This window comes from Pituophis catenifer, unplaced genomic scaffold (genome assembly GCF_029215685.1).
Source record: "Pituophis catenifer annectens isolate HBS135680 unplaced genomic scaffold, rPitCat1.0.hap2 SCAF_8, whole genome shotgun sequence".
Classification (NCBI taxonomy): domain Eukaryota; kingdom Metazoa; phylum Chordata; class Lepidosauria; order Squamata; family Colubridae; genus Pituophis; species Pituophis catenifer.
The window spans coordinates 28,553,142-28,579,024 of record NW_027256888.1 but is presented as its reverse complement, the minus strand read 5'-3'; the positions used below and the strand labels follow the sequence as shown (position 1 = coordinate 28,579,024).

Here is a 25,883-nt window from a genome sequence, read left to right as displayed (position 1 = left end):
GTTAAAGTATTGAGCCCATCGGACCTGTTTAGGCAAGAGCTTCCAAGAGGTCCTAAGTGCCTCCAAATTCTTGTGATCAGTCCATACTTTGAACAACACTTTGCTTCCCTCTAGGAAGTGACACCAGGTCAATAATGCCCACTGGACAACAAAAGCCTCCTTCTCCAACACTGCCCATTTCCTTTTGGGGTCGGTGAGTTTCTGGAGATATATCTGCATGGTTTCAGGTTCCCCTCTGATTTTTCTGTATGAGCATGGTGCCCATGGCTACATCACTGTCCTCAGCCTCGATAACAAAAGGCTCCTTGGGTTTGGTGTGTTTTACGACAGGCTTCTTCACAAAGAGTCACTTAAGGGTCTCGAATGCCCCCTGGCATTCCATAGTCCATCCTAGTGGTTGACTGGGCTGCAGCTTGCCCCTCCCCCTTTTCCTGTCTTTAGCAGCTCAGTGATCAGCAAGGCTATCTTGACAAATGAGGGGATGAACTGATGGTATAAGTTTGCGAACCCTAGAAAGCTTTGTAATTGCTTGCTGGTTCAAAGGGCTGCCATTCTAGGATGGCTTTCACTTTTCCTGGGTCCATCTCCACCCCCTTGCTCAATACTTGGTACCTAAGTAGTCAAGGTCAGTTTTGTGAAACTCACATTTAGACAATTTAGCATAGAGGTTTGCGGCCAGGAGTTTTTTCAGTGCCTGGCAAACCAATTTTATGTGTTCCTCCATCATCTTGGGAAAGATGAGAATGTCATCTAAATAAACTAGGACCCCTTTATACAAATGATCATGCAGCACTTTGTTAATCAACTGCATGAACACCGCAGGGGCCCCATGGAGACTGAAAGGCATCACTTTGAACTGGAAACCAGCCAGGGGGCAGTTAAATGCTTTCTTCCATTCATCTCCCTCTTTAATTCTTACTCTGTAGTATGCCTCCCTCAGGTTTAACTTGGTGAAGATCCTTCCTTTTGCCAGGTGAGCCACCATGTCTTTCATAAGAGGGAGGGGATACATGTTCTCCAAGCATACACTGTTTATTCTTCTAAAATCCATGCATAATCTCATAGTCCCATTTTTCTTTTCCTTGAACAGCACAGAGGCCACCACGTGAGATTTACTGTTGTGAGCCGCCCTGAGTCCGGCTGGAGATAGGGCGGCATATAAATCTCATTAATAAAAATAAATAAAATTTTGCTGGTTGGATGAAACCCCTGGATAGGTTTTTGTCCATGTATTCCCTTAGCTTCTTCATCTCCCTTGGGGTCATCTTTAGTTTGGGAAGTTTTACTCCTGGCAGGATATCAATTGCACAGACTGTGAGGTGGGGCGGGGTTAGTGCATCTCATTTCTTCTCACTGAACATCCCAGCCAGATCCCGGTATTCTTTGGGAATTGAGGGGGGTCCCCGATGCTTGCTCTCTTTGGTTCCTGCTGTCTGCTGGATGGCCCCCTTTCCGGGGTCATTTCAAGGTGGGAGAGGACCCATTCCTCTCTCTGCATTCCCATCAGATCATTGGGCCCCATATGTCTAGCCAAGATAGTCCCAGTTTCACTTCCTCAGTCATTTTTGAGATTATTACGAAGCAAATAGTCTCCCAAAATCGGGCCATCTCTAGCCGCAGTGGCTCAAGTAGGTATGTGGCGGGGGATCCTCCTATCAGTGATCCATCAACTTACTTGAATCTCATGGCTTGGAGGAGTTTCCTCATTCAAATCCCCAACCTCAGCACCATCGGTAGGCTAATTAGGCACTTGGTACATCCTGAGACTATTAGGGCATCCACCTCTCCCTGAACCCCTGATTGTGGCACCACGATTCTCACAGGAATAGTGAAGGGGCAGATGGCTTCACTTACCATCGAGTCACCTTTGCCTTCACTGTCATAGGGGGCCAGTTGCCGGTTCTCTTCTGTCTGAGTTCCCTCTCCTTCACTTGAGGGGGTGGAGACCTGAATGGCCTGGTGCATTCCGAGTGACATGCCCATTGAAAGCAGAACTCCCAAGTTACCAAAATTGCCTCTGGTATCAGGCATCTGAAATTTACAATGTTTTTAATCAGCTGACCTGTCAGAAATTGATATTGTCGTCTTAGTTTTCTTACTCTTCTTGGCACCTGTTTTTATCACCACAATTTCTTTGCCTTTATATTGCAGAGGTTCATCTCTTGCTTTTTTGAGTATTTCAACTTTTATCATCTTCTTGACAAATCTGACATGAACTTCTCTTGGGAGATTATGTCTTCTCGCGTAGGTTGTGTGTATTTGAAATATGACATCAATCTCTGCTTGCATTTCCTGTTTTGTAATTTGTAAAGCATTTGCCAGCAATTCTATCATTATATCAGGTAGGTCTTCTCCTTTTTCCACTTCTATATTTTGGAATCTCAGAAAGTAAGCAGTCTTTTCCATTTGCAATGAAATCATGTTTTCCTCCAACTGTTTATTTTCCTATGTAAGCCTTTGGTTCATATCATCCATTTTTTTCTTGGCCTGTTCTGATTTTTCTTCTATTTCCTCATGGTTAGATTATTGCAATGCGCTCTACATGGGGCTACCCTTGAAAAGTGTTTGGAGACTACAGTTGGTCCAGAATGCAGCCGTGTGAGCTATCGTGGGTGCACCTAGATACACCCACATTACATGTTGAATCAAGCAATATTAAATGATAAAGAGTTTATACAAATAATGGAGAAAGAGATGGACTTCTTTTTCAAAGAGAATAAAAAAGGAGAGACCTCACTACAAAACATATAGGATACAGCAAAAGCATATATTCAGGATCACCTATACAGCAAAAAAGAACAAGGAAAAGATGCAAACACAAAAGAGATTAACAGAAGAACACAAAAGACTGGAAACAGAGTTACAGAAAGAACCGCAAAAAAGAAATTAAAAAAATTGGAACTGATAAAACATAAATTCAATTTAATGGAAACAGAAGAACTAGCACAAAAGATTAAAAGAGAAAAACAAAACTACTTTGAAAATGCCAACAAACCAGATTTCTGGTTGATGTCGCAGCAGCTTTCAGACACAGGAGAATGGAGTTCTGTCCCCTGCACTGAATTCTTCCTGTTTCTGGGCTCCGTGAGGGGCCAAAGCCCGCCAGGATGAATCTTAGCAAATGAGGGGATGAATTGTCTATAGAAATTTGCAAAACCAGGAAACTTTGCAACTGCTTTCTGGTGTGAGAGGGCGCCCATTCTAAGACTGCCCTCACTTTCTCAGGGTCCACCTCTATCCCCTCATGAGATATATGATAACTGAAATAGTCAATTTTATTCTGGTGAAATTTGCACTTAGCCAATTTAGTATACAGTTCAATGCAGGGGTGACATCTAAAACTTTTTGCTACCGGTTCTGTGGGCATGGCTTAATTGGTAGGCGTGGCTTGGTGGTCAGGTGACCCAGTAGGCGTGGGTTGATGGTCAGGTGACCAGGTGGATGTGGCCAAGTCGATGTCACTTCTTTGCCCTTTTTTGCCCTACAAAAAGTTATACCAATTATTTCATGCAATACTTAAATAAACAAAGTACACAAAACAATAAGAGGTACACAAATACTTATATAAGAGCAATAAAAGTGTTGTCTTCAATGTCACTTCTTGCACCAATGATAATAATGACCTACAAGGAGATATAACATGATATACAAATTTAACCATTTAATACATAAATAAGAATAACAGAAGTACACAAAACAATAAAAAAACCAATAAAAGAGGTACACAAATACTTACATAAAACTGTTAGTTGTCTTTAGCTTTAAGATGTTTCCACATAGGTATTTCAGTGGCACTCTCCTCACTTTCACTTTTCTTGCACTTCATGCGTGGATCATTGGCTGAGCAATGGTGTTCTCTGAACCATTTTTTCACTGCAGGAATAAGGTCCCATTTTGGAAGAGGTAGCACGGTAACGCTGATGGTCATGAGGTTGGTTAAATTGGAAATGGCTAGACAACTTCTGCTCTCTGAACATATGAGGTTCATTTTCGAAAAATCCCTTTCCGCTTCTGCAAAACTCACTGCAATTGTTCTGACAATATCTTTTGCTTTTTTGATACTGTCAGGAATTGCATAGCTCTTCGAATCTTTTAACACATTCTCCACAAAATCTCTATAGTCGTTGATGTCAATGTTGTAGTTGAAAATGTCACCAAAGGTGCGCAGTTGTTTTTCAGCTGCTGTCCATGGAACAACTATTGTCAAAATCCCAGTACTCTGGCACCAAAAACTGTAGAAACTGTAGTTTATTTGTGGTGTCTTGCAATTGGTTCCCAGTTTTTAAATGTTCACAGTCCATCAGTCATTTCTGCAAATTTTTTATGATACTTTGTAAAAGTCTTTCTTGATGAAAACCAACAAATAGATGATTTTCTATGAATTTTATATTCCTGAAGGTTTCTGAGATAATTAGTCCTTCAACTTTTCTTTCGTAAGGGCCCTTTCCCTTTCTTAGCAGTTCAAATGCTTTTATTGATCTTCTCACCAGTTTTTCAGCCTTTATTATGTCTGTATTGCATGCTTGCAGTGCAGTTTAAAGAAGTGAAATTTCTTCCAAAATGTCTATCATCAATACCAAATCATTTAAGAAATGTTTATTTTCCAGATGGGCAGCCATACTTGAGTATTTTGCATTCGCATGAAAATATTGATGTAGCACAGGATAAGCACACCACACAGCTATGTTTGCCCGTAAACTACAGACAACCCATCTTGGTCCAAAAACTCGAACAATCCTTATGATGTTAATTTCAAGTTCTTCAGATATTTCATCAAGTTCAATTTGGTTTTTATTGGATTGCTGGAAAATGGAGCATATCTTATCAATAAATATTTTAAAATGATTTACTTGCTTTATTTCCTTTATGGCATCATCTAAAACAAGTTGAAGGTGATGGTTCAAGCAGTGCCATATGATGATGTTTGGAAACTCTTTTGCTATTCTGGTGCTCACTCCAGATTTTCTCCCAAGCATAATGCTGGCACCATTAGAGCAGAATGCTATTACATTTTTTTGTAGGAAGTCCCGGGTAAATCCAATCTTATGTAAACTTTCAAAAACTGCAGAACATATTGTCTCTGCATCTTGTTTCTTCAATTCAACAAGCTCGACAAAAATTGTTGATGGGTCCTCTGAGTCCTCAACTTTTATGAAAACTATCAGAACTGGTTTGTAGGATACTGTTAAAGCTTCATCAATTATCAGACATATTTTCAGATTCTGTGCAATGATGCTGGAAAACATTTGGATTTTAATTTTGTTTGCAATGCACTCAGCTATTTTCACAACCATTGACCTTGAATGCAATCCTACTCCCAGATCTACGCCATTTTCAGTTTGTAATTCTGTCAATTCCTCTATGATTGAAATTGGTCTGCATGCTTTTGCCAGGCTGTAAACAGTTTTGAACATTTTAGAAGTGGTGCCAAATTGCCTTTCAGAAATCTTGTCCATTGCTTTTGTCATGGCTTCCTGCTCAGCTTGTTTTACGTTGTCTCTACAAATGGTGTGCGATTTTGATACAAAATATTTTCTCATTTTCTTCCTTAGAGACGCCTGGTGTACTTCCTTGTTTTTCCTAGCCGCCTCAATCTTGAAAAGCTTCCACTCTTTGGACACATGAATACTGCTCTCTATTACAAAGCCATGTTTTGCACAGTACTTACAACTTAGTTTCTTGTTTGAAACTTCCAACCCATCCTACTTCTCTTGGAAGTAGCTCTACTGTTGCATGGTCCAGCAGTCTGGAAGAATGCTTCCGATTTCAGGTGTGGTGGGTGACTCTATACTTGATTTGCTGCTTTCTCCGGTTTCAGGTGGTGGTGCTTGTGGTGCTGGGGATGGTTTTGGTTCCACTTCTGCTGGTTGTTGTTCATGTTTTGGTTTCTTGGCCAAGAAATCCATCAAAGTCTATTGCCTTTTCACCCTTCCTGTTAAAGGCGGCAGCTACTGCAAAAAGAAAAAAAGGAGGTTTGTTAGCTGATGACACACAATATAAAAGCACACAAAAAGTTCAAAAAGCTCAAAAACCAACTTTCACAACACAACAACACAACTGATTCACACACAATGTAAAAGCAGCTGCGCTTGACCCAAAATGGCCCCTGCAACAAGCAGGAACCTCACACAGCCACAAAAAGCTCAAAAACCAACTTTCACACTTTACACACACACAACACAAGTGACTCACACACAATGTAAAAGCAGCTGTGCTTGACCCAAAATGGCCTCTGCAACAAGCAGAGACCTCACACAGCCACAAAAAGCTCAAAAACCAACTTTCACACTTTACACACACACAACACAAGTGACTCACACACAATGTAAAAGCAGCTGCGCTGGACCCAAAATGGGCCCTGCAACAAGCAGGAACCTCACACAGCTCAAAAACCAACTTTCATACTTTTTCCACACAAAATGCCACATACAGCTTTGTGAGATTGTGTGTTTGTGTAGTTAGAGTGAAACACTACAGAAACACACCAAATCTCTGAAATCTGCACAAATATTTTATTTTATTATTTTATTTTATTTATATTTTTAGATAAAAGCAGCTAAATTTAAAACTTCCTAAACTTTAAATGGCTATGTCTAAAAAAAACCCAAATTCCTAAAAAAAAACCCCAGTTAACTATTTTTTAAAGCTCCCCCCCAAAAAACCCCCAGTTGTTTATCCAATTGAAGGCATAAGGCAGGCAGATTCAGTTGCTCACCTATGAGATTGATTGCAGGCAGGCAGATTCAGTTGCTAACTGATGCAATTGATTGCAGGGATTGCAGCAAGTGAAGCAAGGCAGGCGTTGTGACCAGCAGCTCGGGATTTGGTCCGAAGAGCGAAGGTAAGCAAGCTGGAGGCTGGGGGGAACGTGGGTGGTTAGCTAGGCGGCTTAGCCAGGCCAGGCAGGCAAGCATGGGGACCCAGGGACCAGGGGGGCAGCACAAGGCCCACAAACTATGAACTACGAACTGCACGAACTACGTGAGCCCGGAGATTGGGGGGGCGCGGCAGGCTAGGCCGCAACCGGCAATGCTTACCTTTTTGAGGGAGCAGCAGTCAGCTAGGTGAGGTCCAGGAAGGCGAGGTCCGAGCGGGCAGGCGCCAGCGAACTTCTGGCCGAAGTAGCTGGGCCATGTAGAAAGGGGAACTTATATAGGCCGGGGGATGTCGGGGAAGAAAAGCAAGTAGCGGAAGCGCCAAGTGGTGAAAAGTGAGCCAGAAAGAAGTGCCAAATGGGCAAGTGGGCAAGCAGGCGACCGGGCGATAGGGTGGCCATGAGCGTGGGGGGGGGGCAGGGATTTTTGCTACCAGTTCTCTGAACCACCCACCACCATTGCTACCTGATCGGCAGATCTGGTCTGAACCGGGAGCATTTCACCCCTGGTTCAGTGGCCCTGAGTTTGTTTGATTGTCGACACTAACTTCACATGTTCCTCCATAGTTTCAGTGTATATAAGATTATCATCTAAGTATACCAGGACCCCTTTGTAAAAATGCTTATGTAGCATTTCTTTGATTAATTGCATGAACACAGCAGGTGCCCCTTGTAATCCAAATGGGAGCACTGAACTGGAAGCAGCCCAAAGGGCAATTTTTTTTTGTAAAGTTTTTTAATTTTTTAAACACACAAACAAACATACAATGCATCTTTTCTGAACAGAATATTGGCCTGGTTTTAAATTTAAACAGATTTTTGTTCATCTTTAACACAATTTTATATACAATTTTTCTCATATCATTTATTTTCTCTAATTCTAAAAAACCAATATTACCCTTCATCTTAACTTCTCACCCTAATATAGTTCATTTTTTCTTTTCCCTCCTTAAAATTTGAACCCCTAAATTTAACTTCACATAACATAATACAATCCCCAATTATTACCTTAAATTCTCTTATTCCAATCACCAATGATTCGTTTATCAACTATTCCAAATAATACATTTCAACAATTGAACATATTCAATAAAAATTAAGTATCAATCTTGCTCCAATATCTCTACATTTAAATTTGTATAACATAATACAATTCCCAATTATTTTCTTAAATTCTCTTGTTCCAATCTCAAATAGTTTTTTCTTTATCAATTGTTCCAAATAGTACACTTCAACATTTTTATCAAAAACCAGTTAAATATATCTAAGTAGTTCATAATCCAATATCATTTCAACTTTCTTTTCTTATTTAGTTAAATTCTATATAATTAAGAATATTCCATTTGTTACAATACCCTTCATTAATTAAAAATATTCCAATTATTACATTCATCATCCCTCCATATATTTTAAACTGACTTCATTCAAAATACAGTTCATTTCTGCATATTGACTTCCATATGGTTTTCAAATCACTTCATTAAAAATACATTTTCATCTTTTCCCTAGTATTCATTTCCTTTACCCCATATTCTCCTTCCATTTCTTTCTCCCTTTCTATCTTTATATTTATTTATTTATTTATTTATTTATTTATTTATTTATTTATTTATATAAATTTATTTATTTGTTCGATTTATATTCCGCCCTTCTCCGGAGACTCAGGGCAGCTTACAATGCGTTAAGCAATAGCCTTCATACTTTTGTATATACCTGCTTAGTAGGGCTTTTGTCCCCCCCAAGCGGTGTTCTTTTTTTTAATACAAAGTCAGCTTATTGCCTCCACAATCCGGGTCCTCATTTTACCTACCTCAGAAGGATGGAAGTCTGAGTCAAAGGAAGGAGTGTGAAGGAATGTGGGTGGATGGACATGCATAGTAGCTTTTGATAACAATTCTTGGCAAGGTACGGAAAGTCTGATAGTCCAGAAATAATTAGCTCTGCTGGTAAATAAAATAATGCAGTGACATTCCCCTTCTTTGCCAGTTGAGTGAATATCAGTACATCATCAAATAAGGCACATCTTCTTACGCAGATACTCGTGTTGAGCTGCTGGAAGTGGTTTGTTGAGGATATCAGCAATTTGATCATGTGTGGATACATATTGCATTTTAACAAAACCTTTTTTCACTAAATGTTTTATGTTTTGATAACGGATGTCAATGTGTCTGGACCTAGAACCTGTGAAATGTGATTCAGAAATATAAACCACAGATTCATTGTCTTCCATCACGGTAATCGGTCGGATCGGGTGTGTCCAGATATCTGTGACTAAAGCATCAAACCAAGTTAGAGAATTACATGCATCTGAAACACAAGCATATTCAGCTTCAGTAGATGAACAAGATTCTGTTTACGCACTTGCCAATAAACAGGACATCCATTTAAGAACATCATATAACCTGAAGTACTTTTACGTGATTTCTTATCACTTGCCCAATCAGAATCTGCATAACAACATAATTCTGCATAATCAGTATGTGTTGGTTGCTAAAGCAATTTTTACGCTCTCAGTTCGAACTGTCGGTGAGTAAGTATTTGTGTAGTCCTCAGGATAACGTTGAGCGAAACCCTGAGCTGCAAGTCTGGCCTTGTACAGTGACTCACCATTTGGTTTCTTTTTGATTCTGTAGACCCATCGAGTGCCAATGACCTTTTTGTTTGTTGAAACTTTAAGTTTCTTTAGACTGTCCATTTCCACCTGCATTGCTTCATACCATTTGTCTTGCTCTGAATCAGGGAGCTGCTTGATCTGTGTGAAATTATCAGGTGGAAGTGTAACATTGCAAATCAAAGGCAAGGGTGCTTTTGTCAGTTGCCAAGAATATCGTTGTGGAGGGATCCCTTTTGTGGCCCTCTTGGAACGTCTTGGGACAACTGTCCAGTCTTCTTCTGCTTCGTCCTTGTCCTCACTTTTGTCGCTAGCATCAGCATCCGCAGCTTGCGAAGACGGAACATCAGGTTGAGAAGAACCAGTGGAATCTTGATCATCAATCTGCGTAGCATCAGCAATATCATCTCTAGGAAAATAAACTCCAGGATCATTGGAATGAATCCTGGACTAGTCAATATCTTCTTCAAAATTAGCAGATTGGGAAATCACAATTACATGTTTAGAGTCAATAAATTTGCTCCATTTTGAGTTATCATCAATACCCATAAATCTCAGTCTCTTTGCTGCTGGACTTCCTTTTCTTCTTTGAGCTAAGGAAATGTTCACCATAGCATATGAACCAAAAATATGAATGTTTTTAAGATCGGGCTTATAGCCATACAACATGAAGAAAGGAGTCTGATTTGTTACACTGCTCTAAGTACGGTTGACAATGTAATTTGCGGGGGCGTGGTTATGGCCGTGGTGGTGTGAGGATGTTTTCTCCACTTCGCAGGGCATTTTACGGAAGATAAATGTGGATTAAAGTGTTTGAAATGCACCGATAAGGACCAAAATTTTATAAATTGTATCGGAAGAGATACTGGCCCAGCAGACTGACTTTGGAATCGGTAGGTCACCCTGAACGACTCAAATTTTGAAGCTTTTCATAGCGTGGGAAAGTGGAAGGAGTGAGGGGTGACCAGATAGGCAGTCGCGATTGCATATTTGGAGTAAATAGCTGCCTTTGTTCTCATTATTACCGCGATCTGTGTTTGTTTTTGCTGTGGGATAAAGGCACGGAACATCAAAAGACTGGTGGAAGGGTTTGTTTGTTTGTTTGTTTGTTTTTTTTGGAAGAATATGTGAACTTTAAGTTTTTTTTTTTTTTTTTTTTTTTAATTTGATTTATATGCCGCCCTTCTCCGGAGACTCAGGGCGGCTTACAGTGCGTTAAGCAAGTTGATCTTTTGTTTGTGAAAGTGCCTGAGTTGAAGCAGCAAAACGCATTTCTGGGCAGTGCCTTCCAACGGATGTTAGCTTTTTTTTTTTAGGGAAATTACGTAAACTGAATTGAGAACTATAAACTTTTATTGCTGGTCCTTTTGAGTGCAATAATAAGCTGTCTCAGCTTCAATATTGGATTGCTGTCCCTTAATCTTCATTACAGACCCTCTTGGCAAAAGTGGATAATTAAAACTTATTAAAAAATGGCGACCCAACAATCTTTAGAAATGCAACAAGTTGCTGTGGCCTTAACCAAAATTAGTGAAAAGATATCAGGACTGTCAGATAGTATGGATAATATGACATTGGAAATTAAAAGAATGAAGCAAGAAATGAATGAAAATTTTGCAAAGGAAACAGTAGAAATGACAATAATTAAAGATGAAATTGAGCAGATTCATACACATGATGCAAAGATAGATCGGCAAATTGGAGAAATCTTTTTTAAAAATGAACAACAAGATAAAAAAATTTGTCTTTTGGAAGAAGAAGCAAGGAAATATAATCTGGTTATTCGTGGAATTCAAGAAGAAAAAGTGGACAATTTGAAACAACGAGTTTTAAAATGGCTCAATGACTTGGATACACAAATCACATTTACAGCAACAAATCTGGCAAGTGTTTTTAGAATTGGGTTTAAAAGACAAAATGGCTTAAATAGAAATGTACTTGTCAGATTTGCAAATCTTAGTGACAAATTGGAAGTGATGGTGAAAGTGAGAGAGGTGGGTGAAGCTTTGAAATTTGAGGAGAAAATTATTCAAGTCTTTCCGGATATATCAAGAGAAGAAAGGGCATGGAGATTTTTTTTGAAACCAATCACAAAGGTTCTGAGAGACAATGGAATTAAATATAACTGGAGACCGCCACATGTGGGGGTGGGGGACGAAGATTGTTTGTTATTCAATGTTTGATGTGTTTTTTGTCCTTTTTTATTTTTTTTTTATTGTTTTTTTTCTTCTATGTTGAATGTTGTTTGGAATGTGGGAGATTGGTGTTGGGATCTGGGCACAGAAAGGAAGAGGAGGGGAAAGGATTAAAAAAGTTACAGTTTAAATGGGTTTAATAAAAATAATGACATGGAATGTGAAGGGTACAGGGAATCAGATCAAGAGAAGACGATTGGAACTTAAAATTAAAAGAGACCTACCAGATATATTATTTTTGCAAGAAACCCATCAGAAATCTGAAGACTCAAATAAAATGTATATAAAGGGTATGCAAATTTATGAAAAATCTTTTGGAACTTCAAAAGCTAGAGGAGTTGCTACATTGATATCAGATAGGGTATATTTTGAAAAAGAACAAGTAATTGTGGATGAAGAAGGAAGATATGTAATAATTGTGGGAAATATTAACGAGGAAAAAGTGACACTGGTTAATTTATATTTACCAAATGAGAAGCAAAAAGAATTTCTTGAAAATTTCAAAATTTTGGAAATCGAAAGTGTAGGGAAAGTAATTGTGGCTGGGGATTTTAATTTAATTAGAGATAAAATAGATAGTACTAACCCCACTCGTTGTGGAGGAGCAAATAAAATGGGGACCTTAAATAAATGGATGTTTCAAAACGGTGTGGTGGATGTCTGGAGAGAAGTGAAAGGAACTGAAAGAGTGTACACTTTTTACTCTAAGATACATAATACATATTCAAGAATTGACTATATCTTAGTTTCTAAAGATTTGTTGAATAATGTGGATAAGATAGATGTAGGAATTTTTAAGGATTCTGATCATGCAGAAGTTATGATGGAAATAGATTTTAATTCTGAGAAAAAAGGAAGTTGTTGGAGATATGATGAAAAACTGTATAAAAATGAGGAAGATAAAAAATGGATATTTAAAAAATGGGAAGAATGTTGGAGATTGAATGATAATGGAGAGGTTAAATTTGAAATTATTTGGGATGCGATGAAAGCAGTGTTTAGAGGGGAAAGTATCAAGTTATCAAGCAGAAAATATAAAAATTATAAAAATAAAATTGAAAAAGATAAAAGCCAGATTAAGGAATTGGAAAATCAATTTTTGCTTACTAAAGAAAAAATTTTTTGGGAGGAATTAAATTTGCTAAAAAATAAATTGATAGAAGAAGATATAGAATTGGTAAAAAAGAATATGAGATATTTAAATAGGAATTTTTTTGAATTTAGCAATAAAAATTCTAAGTTATTGGCAAGGATGGCGAAAAATAAAAGAGAGAAGAGAGAAATTGGAGCCTTGATAGATGATAAGGGTATAAGATGCTATAAAAAATTAGAAAAATGTGAAGTGGTCAGGAACTTTTTTCAAAATTTATATTCGAAAAAATTAATTGATCGGGGAAAACTGAGAAGCTATTTAGAAAAACATGTTGTGAAAATTGACCAAACATATAAAGATTTAATGGAAGAAGATATAACACAAGATGAGATTAATGGAGTAATACAAAAAATAAAATTAGGGAAAGCTCCAGGTGAAGATGGATTACCTGCTGAGTTTTATAAAGAATTTAAGGAAATAATAATACCAAAATTGCAAAAACTATTTAACGGAATTTTACATGGTGGAGAAGTTCCGTTGTCATGGAACAGAACGGTGATATCTATAATCCCTAAACCAGATAAAGACTTAGAAAGGATTGAGTCCTATCGGCCCATCTCTTTGATTAATCAAGATGCAAAGATATTTACTGCCATTATAAGTAATAGATTAAGTAGATTTATAGATAGATATATAAGTTATAACCAAGTAGGTTTTGTGAAGGGTAGATACATGAGTGATATTGTCAGAAGAGTATTAAATATTATAGATGTTGCTGAATATAATGCTGATAAAATAGGTATAATATCATTAGATATTTTTAAAGCTTTTGACTCTGTACAATGGGAAACTATTAAAACAATTGTTGAGGTACTAGGTTTTGGTAATAAGTTTATACATGTTATTTCAAAACTGTATCAAAAAAGTAGTGCAAGAGTGAAGGTGAATGGAAGGCTGACAGAAGAGATAAGATTGGAAGCGGGTACAAGACAAGGATGTCTCCTGTCTCCAACATTATTTTTATTGGTTATGGAAATTTTGACTAAAATGATAGAAAAAGATGAAGAATTGGAAGGGTATAAGGGATATAAGATAAATCTGTATGCGGATGATACTTTGATTATTTTGAAAGATATAGAGAAAGATTTGAAAAAGATACATAAGCATTTGGAAGAATTTGAGGAAATGACAGGTTTGAAAATAAATTGGTCAAAATCTGAATTATTAATGAATAATAATGGTAAGGAGTGGGAGAATATGCAAGAACAACTTGGGATAAGGATTAAAAAAACATTGAAATATTTGGGCATAACACTTTCACTCAAAGTTAAAGAAATGAAAAAATTAAATTATGATGTGGTGATGAATGAAATTGAGAAAAAGATAGATAAATATAAAATGATAAAGTTGTCTTGGTTTGGTAGAATTGCAATGTGTAAGATGATGTTATTGCCAAAGTTTAATTTTTTATTTGAGATGTTACCGTTAAACTTGACAGAGAAAGATATTGAAGGATATCAGAAGAAATTGGATAAATTTTGCAATGGTGGGAAAAGACCTAGATTAGTGAAGAAAATGTGGTATCAAAATCAAAAGGAAGGTGGATTAGGAATCCCCAAACTACTCAATTATTATTGGGCTTATGCTATTTGGACTGTGGTAAAAATATTTAAAGGTGAAGATAGTCATTGGAGAGATTTAGAATTAAAGGACATCAAGAGATTTGGCTCAACATGGTTTTTAGATAAAGCAAAATCAAAATGTGTAATTAATAGCTATTGGTTAAAGGGACTGAAATCCAGGATCAGACTACCACAGACTTTTTTTGATATGAAAGAAGACCTGGAATTAAAAGATATTTGGAGAATACACAATCTAAAAGAATTGGATTATACTTTTTTTTCCGACAGACATAGATCCTTCTCTAGGATTGACTTTATTTTGTTGTCAGATGACTTACTTGTTAAGACAAAAAGAACAAAGATTCTTCCAAGGACTTTGTCCGACCATAGCCCAGTATGGATAGAAATTGAGATGGGTAAGACTGAACGACGCTCTTGGAGAGTGAATGAAAACTTGTTCAGATATGAAAAAAACATAATAGAACTTAAAAAGCACTTGAAAGAATTTTTTGAAATAAACTTGAATAAGTACCCCAATTGAAATTGTGTGGGATGCGAGCAAAGCTTATATGAGAGAGGTGCTTATTTATATGAACTCTAAACATAGATTGACTCGACAAAAGAAAAGATCTGAATTGGAAGTAGAAATAAAGAACAAAGAACAGCTACTTATTAAAAACCCAACAGATGAAAGAATACGTGGTGTTATAAAACTTCTGAAAGACCAATTTCAAATGCTTATGGCGGAACAAGTTGCAACAAACTTACAATATGCGAAGCATAATACATTTTGTAATGCCAATAAACCGGGCAGATGGTTGGCTTACACATTAAGAAAAAAGCAGAGTATACGGACTATTGATAATATTGATATTGGAGGGAAAGAAATTTTTCAACAAAAATTAATTAAAGAAGCTTTTGTGGACTATTACACTAAACTATATGCTAAAGATGATGTGCAGAATGGACTTATAGAAAAATATTTAGATAATAAAAGAGTTACAAAAATTACAGACCAACAAAAGGAAAGAATGAATTATCCTATAACAGAGGAGGAGATAATGGCAGCAATTAAACAATTAAAAATAGCTAAAGCTCCTGGAACGGATGGCTTGACTGCAGTGTATTATAAAACTTTGCAAGCGGAAATGGTGGAACAACTTAGAGGTTTGTTTTGTAATATTCAACAAGGGGGTAAAATACCCCCATCATGGACAACAGCTTATATTTCTTTGATACCAAAAGAACATGCAGGTCCTAAAAAACCGGAGAATTATAGACCAATATCTCTTCTTAACACTGATTATAAAATTTATGCAAAAGTACTAGCCAACAGGCTGATGCCAGTAATCCAAAAGGTGATTCATGATGACCAAGAGGGATTTATCGAGGGTAGATATATGAAGGACAATATAAGGCAAGTTATAGATTTATTGGAATATCTTGATAAGAATAAACAGATCCCTGCAGTGCTGGTTTTTCTGGATGCAGAGAAGGCCTTTGATAGAGTGGATTGGAATTTTCTACTAAAGACTTTAAAAAAGATGGGCTTTGGGGACCAATTTATACAGGCGATTTCAGCAATTTATCAAGAGCAAAAAGCACAGATTATTATTAATGGAAGTCTGACGACTGAGTTTAAAATTGAAAAAGGAACAAGACAGGGATGTCCGTTGTCCCCACTTTTATTTATTCTAACACTAGAAGTCTTGTTAAATACAATACGGGACTCTAATATCTTGAAAGGTATAATGATAAGGCAAGAGGATTATAGAATAAAGGCATTTGCAGATGATCTGGTCGTTACCCTAATACAGCCAATGGAATCAATAATCCAGATGAAGGACATTATACAAGACTATGGTAAAGTTTCAGGTTTTAGACTGAATCAGAAAAAAACTAAGATGATAGTTAAAAATATGACACAAGATCGTAAACACGAGCTTGAAAGGAGGGCAGGTTTTGAGATTGTACCAAAGGTAAAATATCTAGGAGTTCAGGTTGCAGAATCAAACATGAAATTGTTTCAAAATAACTATGAGGTGTTGTGGCGAGAGGTGCAGAAAGATATGGAGACCTGGAAAAAACTGCAGCTGTCTCTACTTGGAAGAATAGCAGCAGCTAAGATGAACATTTTGCCAAGATTTCTTTTTCTGTTTCAAATGATTCCGGTGCTTAAAAGTGATAAACAACTGAAAGTCTGGCAAACTGGAGTGAATAAGTTTGTCTGGAACGAGAAAAAACCGAGAGTGAAATTGAAAATTATGCAGGATGTTCCAGAAAGGGGAGGTCTTAAACTTCCAAACCTACAGTTATATTATGAAGCAGCAGCTTTGACCTTAGCAAGCGATTGGTTTGGAAGGAAAAAGACTGGAATACTGAATATTGAAAGTTTTGATCTTGAATTTGGATGGCATGCTTACTTAATTTATAACAACAAAGTGGATAAAGTATTTAAAAGCCATATACTCAGAGACTCTTTGATGAGAGTTTGGAAGAAGCACCGATTCAAATGGGATTATAAAATACCGCTATGGCTGGATCTTGGTCATATTATGTGGAATACAAATATAATGTCACTCGGGGGGGGGGTTTATACAAAGAGGTTCTTTTTACAGATGCGGGCAGATGGCAGTTGAAGACATTACAGACACTGTTGGATGAAGGGATTAACTTAACTTGGTTACAATATAATCAGTTACAATTGAGATGGAAAGAGGACCAAAAAACTGGTATTATGTTGCACGAGGAAGAATTGGTTAGACACATAAAAGAGAAAGGTCCAATGCATATTAAAAGGCTTTATAATGTTTTGTTAGAAAGGGATTCAGAAACTGAATTAGTTAAAGATTGTATGATTAAGTGGGCACAAAATTTTGAAGAACCAGTGATGCTGGAAACATGGGAAAAAATTTGGGTTCAGAACGTTAAATTTACACAGTCGCAGAATTTGAGGGAAAATTACTATAAAATGTTTTATAGATGGCATTTAGACCCCAAAAAATTGTCGTGTATGTACCCTAATGTTCAGCCAAAATGTTGGAGATGTGATTGTTTAGATGCTACATATTATCATGTTTGGTGGACTTGTAGGAAAGTTAAGGCTTTTTGGATAAAAATTTGGTGGGTCATGCAGAATGTTTTGAAGAAAAAAATTCAATTTTCTCCACAACTGTTTTTATTGGGTATAGTTAAGGGTTTTACATTGGGTGAAACAAAATTGATATTGTATATGATAACAGCAGCAAGATTGTTGATAGGTAAATACTGGAAGAATGAAGCTTTGCCCACTATCGAGGAATGGACTTTGAAGATGGCCAGTTTTGCAGAGATGGCGAAGATTTCAGCATACTTAAAAGATTGTTCACAAGAGACTTATGAATGGGAATGGAAAAAGTGGATAGATTATGTTCAGAACAAATATCAAACTAGGAAGTATCAAATAGCTTTCATTTGAAAATGATATGTTAAGACAGTAATATTTTAATGTAATGAAGATGAAAAATTATACGGGGGAGGGAGGGGTTCAAGTTTTATACAAAGGGGTTTTTTTTACTTGACATGAGTATATTGTGTGGAAGTCCGGGGGGAGGGGAGGGCTAGGGAGGGTTAGGGAGGTTGGGAAGTTTGGGGTGGGTTGGGGGGGGAAAGGGGTGAAAATGTAATTGTAAAACTTTTGCAATAAAAAAAAATGAAAGGGACTGAGTAAAATTTGGAACAAATTTGTTAAAATTTTAATTCCAGATATAATTTTCTTAGGGAAGACAATTGAAAATTGGCCGATTAAAACTAATATAAGTCGTGATAGGGTAATGGAAGATGAAAATATACAAACTATAATAGATTGGTTAAAAACTTCAGAAAATGAAAGGAGGAAAAAAGAAATCATTGAAAAATTGGGTTTAGGCTGGTTTGAAAAAATACAGATAGAAAAATGGACTAAGAAGGTAAGGGACAATTGTTCGATAAGTAGAAGTAAAACTGAATTTGAATATTTAGTATTCCAAATTATGAAAGATGAAATTGGGCTAAAGGGACTCGTTAGTAAGATATATAAGATTATAAATTTTGATGGAAAACCACAAAGGGTGATGAAGATGAATTGGGAAAAAGAACTTAATATTAAAATATCAGATTTAGATTGGAACGTGAATTGGAAGAGTAGAATTATGAAGACTTTATCTGTGAGGATTAAAGAGCATAATTATAAGGTTGTTTGGAAATGGTATTTGACTCCATTAAGATTGTCATTGATGGATAAAAAAATTAGTAAACAATGTTGGAGATGTGACATGGAATTAGGGACTTATGAACATATGTGGTACAAATGTGATAAAGTTAAAAAGTTTTGGCAACAATTGGAGGAAATGATATTTGAAATGATGGGGAAAGCAATAATATTGAGACCAGAAACTATATTACTGTTGATAATTAAGGAAATAGAACCAACAAAATATGAGAAAGAATTGATTAGAATTATGATTATAATGGGTAGAATTATAATAGCCAGATATTGGAAATTAGATGTGAATTTTAGAATAGAAGAATGGTATTGTGAAATGTGGAAATTAGCTTTAAATGATAAAATGACATGTGATATTAAAATTAGAAATGGTGACTATAAAGAAGATATTTTCTGGAAAATTTGGAAACCATTTGTGGACTATGCGCTGGGAAAATTGGATGCTTCGGTACCTGTACCCCGAGAACGTGGATTTTGGCGATCATGAGGATATATCCGAAGAACCAAATCTTCCTTTCTTATGTATAGCACAGGGTGAAATATTGTATATGTTGTTTGTAATGTTAGTAATTTAAAATATAAAATGAATAAAAAAATTATATATAAAAAAAAAGACAATGTAATTTGCATACTTTATAGCTTCACCCCAGTATATCATGTCAAGGTTGGCGTCTTCTAGGAGACAACGCATCATGGTTTGCAGTACCTCTCCGTTGTGAGCCGGTGTGTCAGGGGCTGACGTCTGATGAAGAATTCCATTCTTACGCATCCAGTCCTGGAAACGCTGAGACATGAATTCGGCACCACGATCACTCTGGATTCTGGCGATGCGAACTTGGTGTTGGGTAGAAACAAGGGCTGCAAAGTCTTTAAAGATCTGAAAAGTCTCTGATTTTTCTTTCATAGGATATACATATCCATATCTAGAGTAATTATCAACAATTGTTAGAAAATATTTTCTACCACCAAATGATGGCGGAAATGGACCAACTATGTCAGTGTGAACCAAATCAAAAATGTGTGTTGACAGGCGTGTAGCGTGTTTGGGAATGGCTGCTGCTTTGGATTTGGCCTTTTTGCAGACAGCACAATCCAAAAACACCTTATACCCCTTTAGATCCAAAGCTTTTGCGAACTCCGGCATCTTCCTAAGAACACGAAAACTGGCATGCCCCAATCTTCTATGCCATTTATGGATACACCTGGAATGCAAAGGTTTACCTGTTAGTGAATTCTCAACATTAACATTTTTATGCGGAACCTCAGGCTTGCTCTGAGCAACCTGTTTACCAACTCTCTTTTTGTTGGCTTTAGGACCCTTTGGAATAGCAACAGGATCTCTCTCTGGAGCATCTCTCTCTGGGCCTGTGCTCTCCCTTTTTGGAGTTTGTATACTTGCCTGTGTTTGTGGTTTAGGCTTTGGCTTTAAGTAATAAACACCACCAATTAATATGGTTCCAGCAACAATATCTCCATCTTTAACTATGTAACTTGCATTTTCAAGGTGGTGAACCTGGAATTTTAACATTCTAGACAAGTGACTCTGACTAAGCAAATTACTGGTTGCTGTTGGTATGTAATAAACATCAGGAATGAATGCATCGAGCTCTTCAACATAAACAGTTCCTTTTCCTTTGACCTGACAAGGATGATTTGAAAAAGAATAAAGTTCACGTAGTTCAGGTTCAGGCTCGTGCATCTCTGTGAAAAGTTCCTTTCTGTAGGTAACATGCAATGCTGCACCACTGTCCAAAGTCCACAGGAGTCGTCTGTCGTACTCTGGTTGAGGTTGTGGATCATTGGTTAAAGCCAATGTGGCGAGTGGAGTTTGTGGATCATGCCGAGGACCACGACGACCTTGTCTTCCGCCTCTGCCTCTGCCTCTGGAATCTGTTCCTCTGGGCTGGTATGTGACGGGAGCTGGAACTCGTTGGGGACAATCCCGGGTGGCATGTCCCACACGATTGCAGGTGTAGCATCTTGGCATCCTTGGAGCGTAGGTCCTTCCTTGGAAGGGGCGCCTAGCTGGAGCTCTTGATGCGGGTGGTCCTCTCAAATGTGGCGTGGCCAACATGAATGCCTCTTCTTCAATTAAAAGTCTACAGATATTGTCCACTGTGCATTGAGCAATTGGGACTTGGTTAATTTTTGTAACAGCATCTTTCCATTCATAATTCAAAGAGTTAATGATGATGTTGATCATTTGAATATCTTCAATGTTATGGCCTCTTTCTCTCAATTCTGTTCTCAGTCCTTTCAGTTTGGTCAAATGTCCTCCAATTTGTTCACCTGATTTCAATCTCGAACCGTGGAGTTCAGACATGATTAAACATGAAGATTCAATTGAGACAGGCCTGTAGCAATTTCCAATTCAGCCCAAATTTGTCGGGCTGTTGTATTTGGTGGAAAAGTGACCTGCAGTTCAGTATCCATGGACATCAATAATGTTGTGCGGGCTCTTATCTCTAAATCTCTTATTGCAAAATTCCAAGGTTGTGCAGGAGGGTTAAAAATCATGCAGTGAGTGCCTTCTCTAAGAAGCAATAGTGTAATCTCACTGACCCAGGCTTTATAATTGTGTCCTGACATTTTTAGTTTTGACTCACCAGTTAGTGGAGAGACAGAAAATGCCTGGTAAGGAGCCTGCATTTGGTATGCTGGCTGTGCCGGCAGAAATGCCTGTGGTATTTGCTGTGCCTGTTGTGGACCTAAAAATGGTCTTTGTTTGTGCCATTGGAGGTGGACCAGAAGCTGGCCCTATTTGCACTTGTGGCTGTGGCATATATGCAGGCATTTGTTGCTGGGGCACATATGGAATGTGCTGTATTCCAGCTGCCATTTGTGCTTGAGCTGCAATATTGGCATGACCTGCTGGAGATGCAGTCATTTGCCTTTGCTGCACTAAGCGTGGTTGTGTTCCATCTAAAAGGACACCAACACCACCAGGGGGTGTTGGAGTTTGGGCCCGTGGAGACACTTGTGGCATTTCAGCTTGAATCTCTGAATGAGTTAGAGACAGGTTTGCCAGGGTCTGCTGTAGTAATTTAAAGTGTTCATCTACGTTTCGTTCTGTTTCAGCTTCCTGTAGCAAATTACTTTCGCCAGCAGATGGTGCTGCACCTTTAGCTTCAGGCAGCTTTGCAGTTACAAGAAAAGACTGCGTGGCAGGTTTATGTGTAACTTGATCAGGGAGACTTTCATGTGACGTATGTAGTGCTCTCTGTCTTAATTGGCCTGACACAAAATCCACCAGGGGGAGTGTCTTTGGCTCTGAGGAAGAAGACAAGATGGCGCTTTTTGAAAAACTTAAGTCACGGGGCTCTGCCTTTTTTTGTTCCAGCATAAACAAATCTCTCTTAAATCGAAACAGTTCATTTTCATAATATTTTACATGCTCATGATAGGATTTGATGGCCATCTCACGCTGGGTGATTTCAGGCCCTTGAGGAGGATAGTAAATTACTTCTATATGTGAGGAAGAATGCTCGGCAGTTTGTGGAAACTTTCTTGGCCTAGCACCAAGCACATCGTAATCTGTGGGCTCTGGGAGGATAGATTCATAGCATGCAAATTGAGAAGAAAAAGCTACTGACCTCAGTCGCAATTCATTATCTTCAAAAGCAGCTGTTCTGATATCTCTCCTTTGATGTGTTTCCGAAAGCATTTTCAGATCTTCCTCACCTATGGCACCTTCTTGTTCCAGTTGCATAGCTGTAGCAAGAGGCTGGAATCTTGAAGGCATTACTATCTCCTGTTCTTCTTCCAAAGAGGATAAAGCTCTGGGCTTCATTTTTTTCCTTTTTCTTGTGTCTCGGCATGTTAGCAAAAATAATTAGCGTACCTCAGTAGCTAAAAAACTAATTGCCTATGCGCTCTTATCAGAAATAACAAACAAGGAAAAAAAAAACCATAAATCAACCATCCTCTGCTACCAGAATGTCAGAGCATTGATTAATCCCATGTTTGGCTCTGGGACAAATCACCCTGATTAATTAGAGGATGGATTGTGGCTTCTCCAAGTTGCAATATTCTGAAATAAAACCCGAAGAAAAGTTCTCTAATAAAACTCATTTATTTGTTATAAAGAAAATAAAACACCTCACTAACTAAGAAAGATAATTGTTACATTTTGAAAATAATTCGGGCCGGCTGCTTTTCACAGCAACCGGCACTCCTGGCAAGAGAACAAAGGAAGGAGTGTGAAGGAATGTGGGTGGATGGACATGCGTAGTAGCTTTTGATAACAATTCTTGGCAAGGTACGGAAAGTCTGATAGTCCAGAAATAATTAGCTCTGCTGGTAAATAAAATAACGCAGTGACAGAGTAGCTGTCATTAAATGAGTTAAATCATAGTTTGAGTCGTGTGTTTAACTCAGCCAGCACAGGCAGGAAAGAAAAGCCGAGACATGGGTTGACATTGTGTGCTCATCCCCCTCGGTAGACTGGGGCCTCCGGATTGGCAGATAAAGCAGATCTTGTCTAATGTCAGGCTTGCCTCCATTCAAAACTCAAGAAAACTCAACTCCATTGAGATAGATAAGAGATACTGTCAGCATTCCAGCAAGTCCCCAACTCCAGGTAAAACTCCGAGGCAGGCATTTCTCAAAGTTCCATTTATTAGAGAAGGTAAACTGGCACATCTGGGAAAACCCGAATCTGAGAATTCGTTTTCCCTCAGTAAAACAAAAACCCAAATCCAGCCCCTGCACCCATCAGTCTGTCACATGGCCCAATCATCATCTGTCTCAACTTGAGCCATCCCTGCAACCACTCCTCCTCTAGGTGCATAAACACCATGATCTTGACTGAAAGGAAGAATGCTATTATGTCTAACTATCACTCCTTTAAATCCCCCCTCCTATTTTCCCAAGCGCAAGAAGTTGGCAGCAGGGAAGCATCTGGTGCTAATATGGTTTCCAAAGCTGACAGATGTCCACCCCCACCCCCCAATGGAAAGACCATGCTCTGGAAAATAAAATGGACAAAATACAAAAGAAGAGGTTAACATAAGATCCCCAGGCTGGATCTTGCCACTGGGTGGGGAGTGGGCTGGCTGCTCTAGCCAGTGGTGGGGCTCAGACTGTGCCAGGACAGAAGTGATTGAGTGGTTCAGGTCAGGAGTCCTCCAGGCAGTTCGAACAGACGTGCTTGCCCCATTCTCTTGAGGCTCATCCAGTTGAACTTCTTCCTTAGTTGCTCCACCATTTGGCCTGGGAGAGTGATCCAGTACCACCATTCTCCAGATTCATCCAGCTCAATTGATCTCCTCGCCCTCAACTGCATCACCAGGGCAGCCAAGTCACGCGTGAACATCAAGGGAAAGTCAAATCCAATCTCCCGGCCAGGGCCTTGATGCCCAAGGTCCTCCTCAGCCCGGTAGAGTTCTCCAATGACTGGAATCTCCTTTCAGACCTTTGGCCTGGTCACTGCTAGTAGGGCCATCCTGGCTGGCACTCCTGCAGCTGGCTCATTATCAGCTGGGGTCATGCTGGTGCTGGCGGCGGCCTCAGACAGCCCTTCCATCTTCTCCATCTCCCCTGAGTTTTATCTGACCCCATGAGTGAATTGGGTGGGCAGCCGGGCCTCAGGACCCTGGAGATCGCTTCCATGTGGAGCGGAAAGTTTTCAGAGTTGGCTTAATGTCAGCATTCTAAGTGACGCACCCATCAAAAGCAAAACTCCGAGGTAGGCAGATTCCTCAAAGAGCGTTTTTATTAGATGCATCATATTGGCATAGCCCGTGAAAGCCAATTCTGAGAGGTTTCCTGCATTTGTAATGCAATTAAATATGCAATTGCTCCCCTCCCCAAGTGTCCCAGATCACATTGTCCAATTACAACATTTGGCGGGTCTCTTGGTCACTCCTCTTCTCCTTCAGCAGCCATCTGTTCTTGGTTCCCATGAGAAAGCTTTTTGTTATGACTGCTAGCCAGTCTATCTACTTCCCTTCCCCCCTCCCTTCAGAGTTCGTGGCAACTATGAGGCAGCAAAAGATGGCTTTGGTCAGGTTCGCTTCAGAGTTGACACTTCTCCAGAATCTTCCTCAGCAGCTTTTTTGGCTTGGCTGTGGTGGGCAGGTTGCCCTTTGGCTGGGGAGTGGGTGCTAGGCATTCAGCTGCTTGATGACCTGCTGGCTGCACCTGAAGCCACCTGATAGGGGCTCTGGCTGAAGCAGTGGGGGAGTCGGTGGTCGGAGTAGTGATGAGTCATTGTCTGAACTGGCACCTCTCCTGGCTCTGTTTTGGTTTCTGCTCAGCTGTGCTGTGCTTCTTACACTGTTTCAGCTTGAGGTACAGTGCTATGGCCATCTGGTACCATTCATGTATTCACTCTGGGACCCACCCCCCCGGTAAATGCAGGCTTGGAGCAGCTCTTGGTCTAAGCCCTCTTTGAAGTAGTAGACCAGTAGCCACTCCAGCCACTACCTCAGCTTGCCAGCAATCCTGCAGAATGAATTCTTTCGCCGGTCGGCCTTTCTGCTTCAGGTCCCAAATCTCCACCTTAGCTTGCAAGGCTTGGGACTCATCCTCGAATCTGACTCTCAGTTCATCCAGGAAAACATTGATGTCTCCAGCTCTGGCGTGTCCTCATCATGGAGTTTTGTCACCCTGGCTGCAGCTTTCCCCTCAAATTTAGTGGTTACAGTGTTCACAATCACCACCTACAACAGGTCTAGGTGAGCCTACACCTGCTTGAGAAAAAATGTTTGTTTCTCTGGGTCCCTGTCAAACGTGGCTTTCATTGGCGGAAGGTCTATCAGTGGCAGAGGTGAAGGTGCCCATGGGCTAGGGAACCAACTGGGGGCTGGATAGTAGGGCCATGGTTGGTGGCCAGGCCATCCAGGGGGGAACCAAGGTTGGCCGGCTGGGCTCGCTGCTGCCACTGAGGGCTCTGCCTCTGGCCCAGACTTGCTGCCACTGTTGGGGAGGCAGGTTAGCCACTTGGGCTGCTGCGGCCGGGCTTGGGCTCCAGCAAACAGGAAGTGGCCAAACTGCCCAGGCTATGGTTTCCACCAGCAGTGAATCTCTCTCTCAGCTGTTTGATCGATGGACTGTGGGTGGCAGCCAGGTACCTCCATTCCCTCTACTTGTCCCACTCGGCTGTTCTCTTTGCTTTCCATGTCAGGAGAGGGGTGTCCACCTCTACTTGGTAGAGATCCTCAGCAGCTAGGGCTTCTCCTCATACCAGTGGCCTTTGAGTCCTCTTCATGCAGATCTTCGGTTTAGCCGCAAGGAGGGAGATTA

At 39.2% G+C, this 25,883-nt stretch overlaps 1 pseudogene; it reads right to left on the bottom strand.

Moving 5' to 3' along the window:
- Positions 1-598: 598 nt before the first annotated feature.
- Positions 599-22,456, bottom strand: LOC139320702 (E3 SUMO-protein ligase KIAA1586-like; annotated as a pseudogene).
- Positions 22,457-25,883: the final 3,427 nt, after the last annotated feature.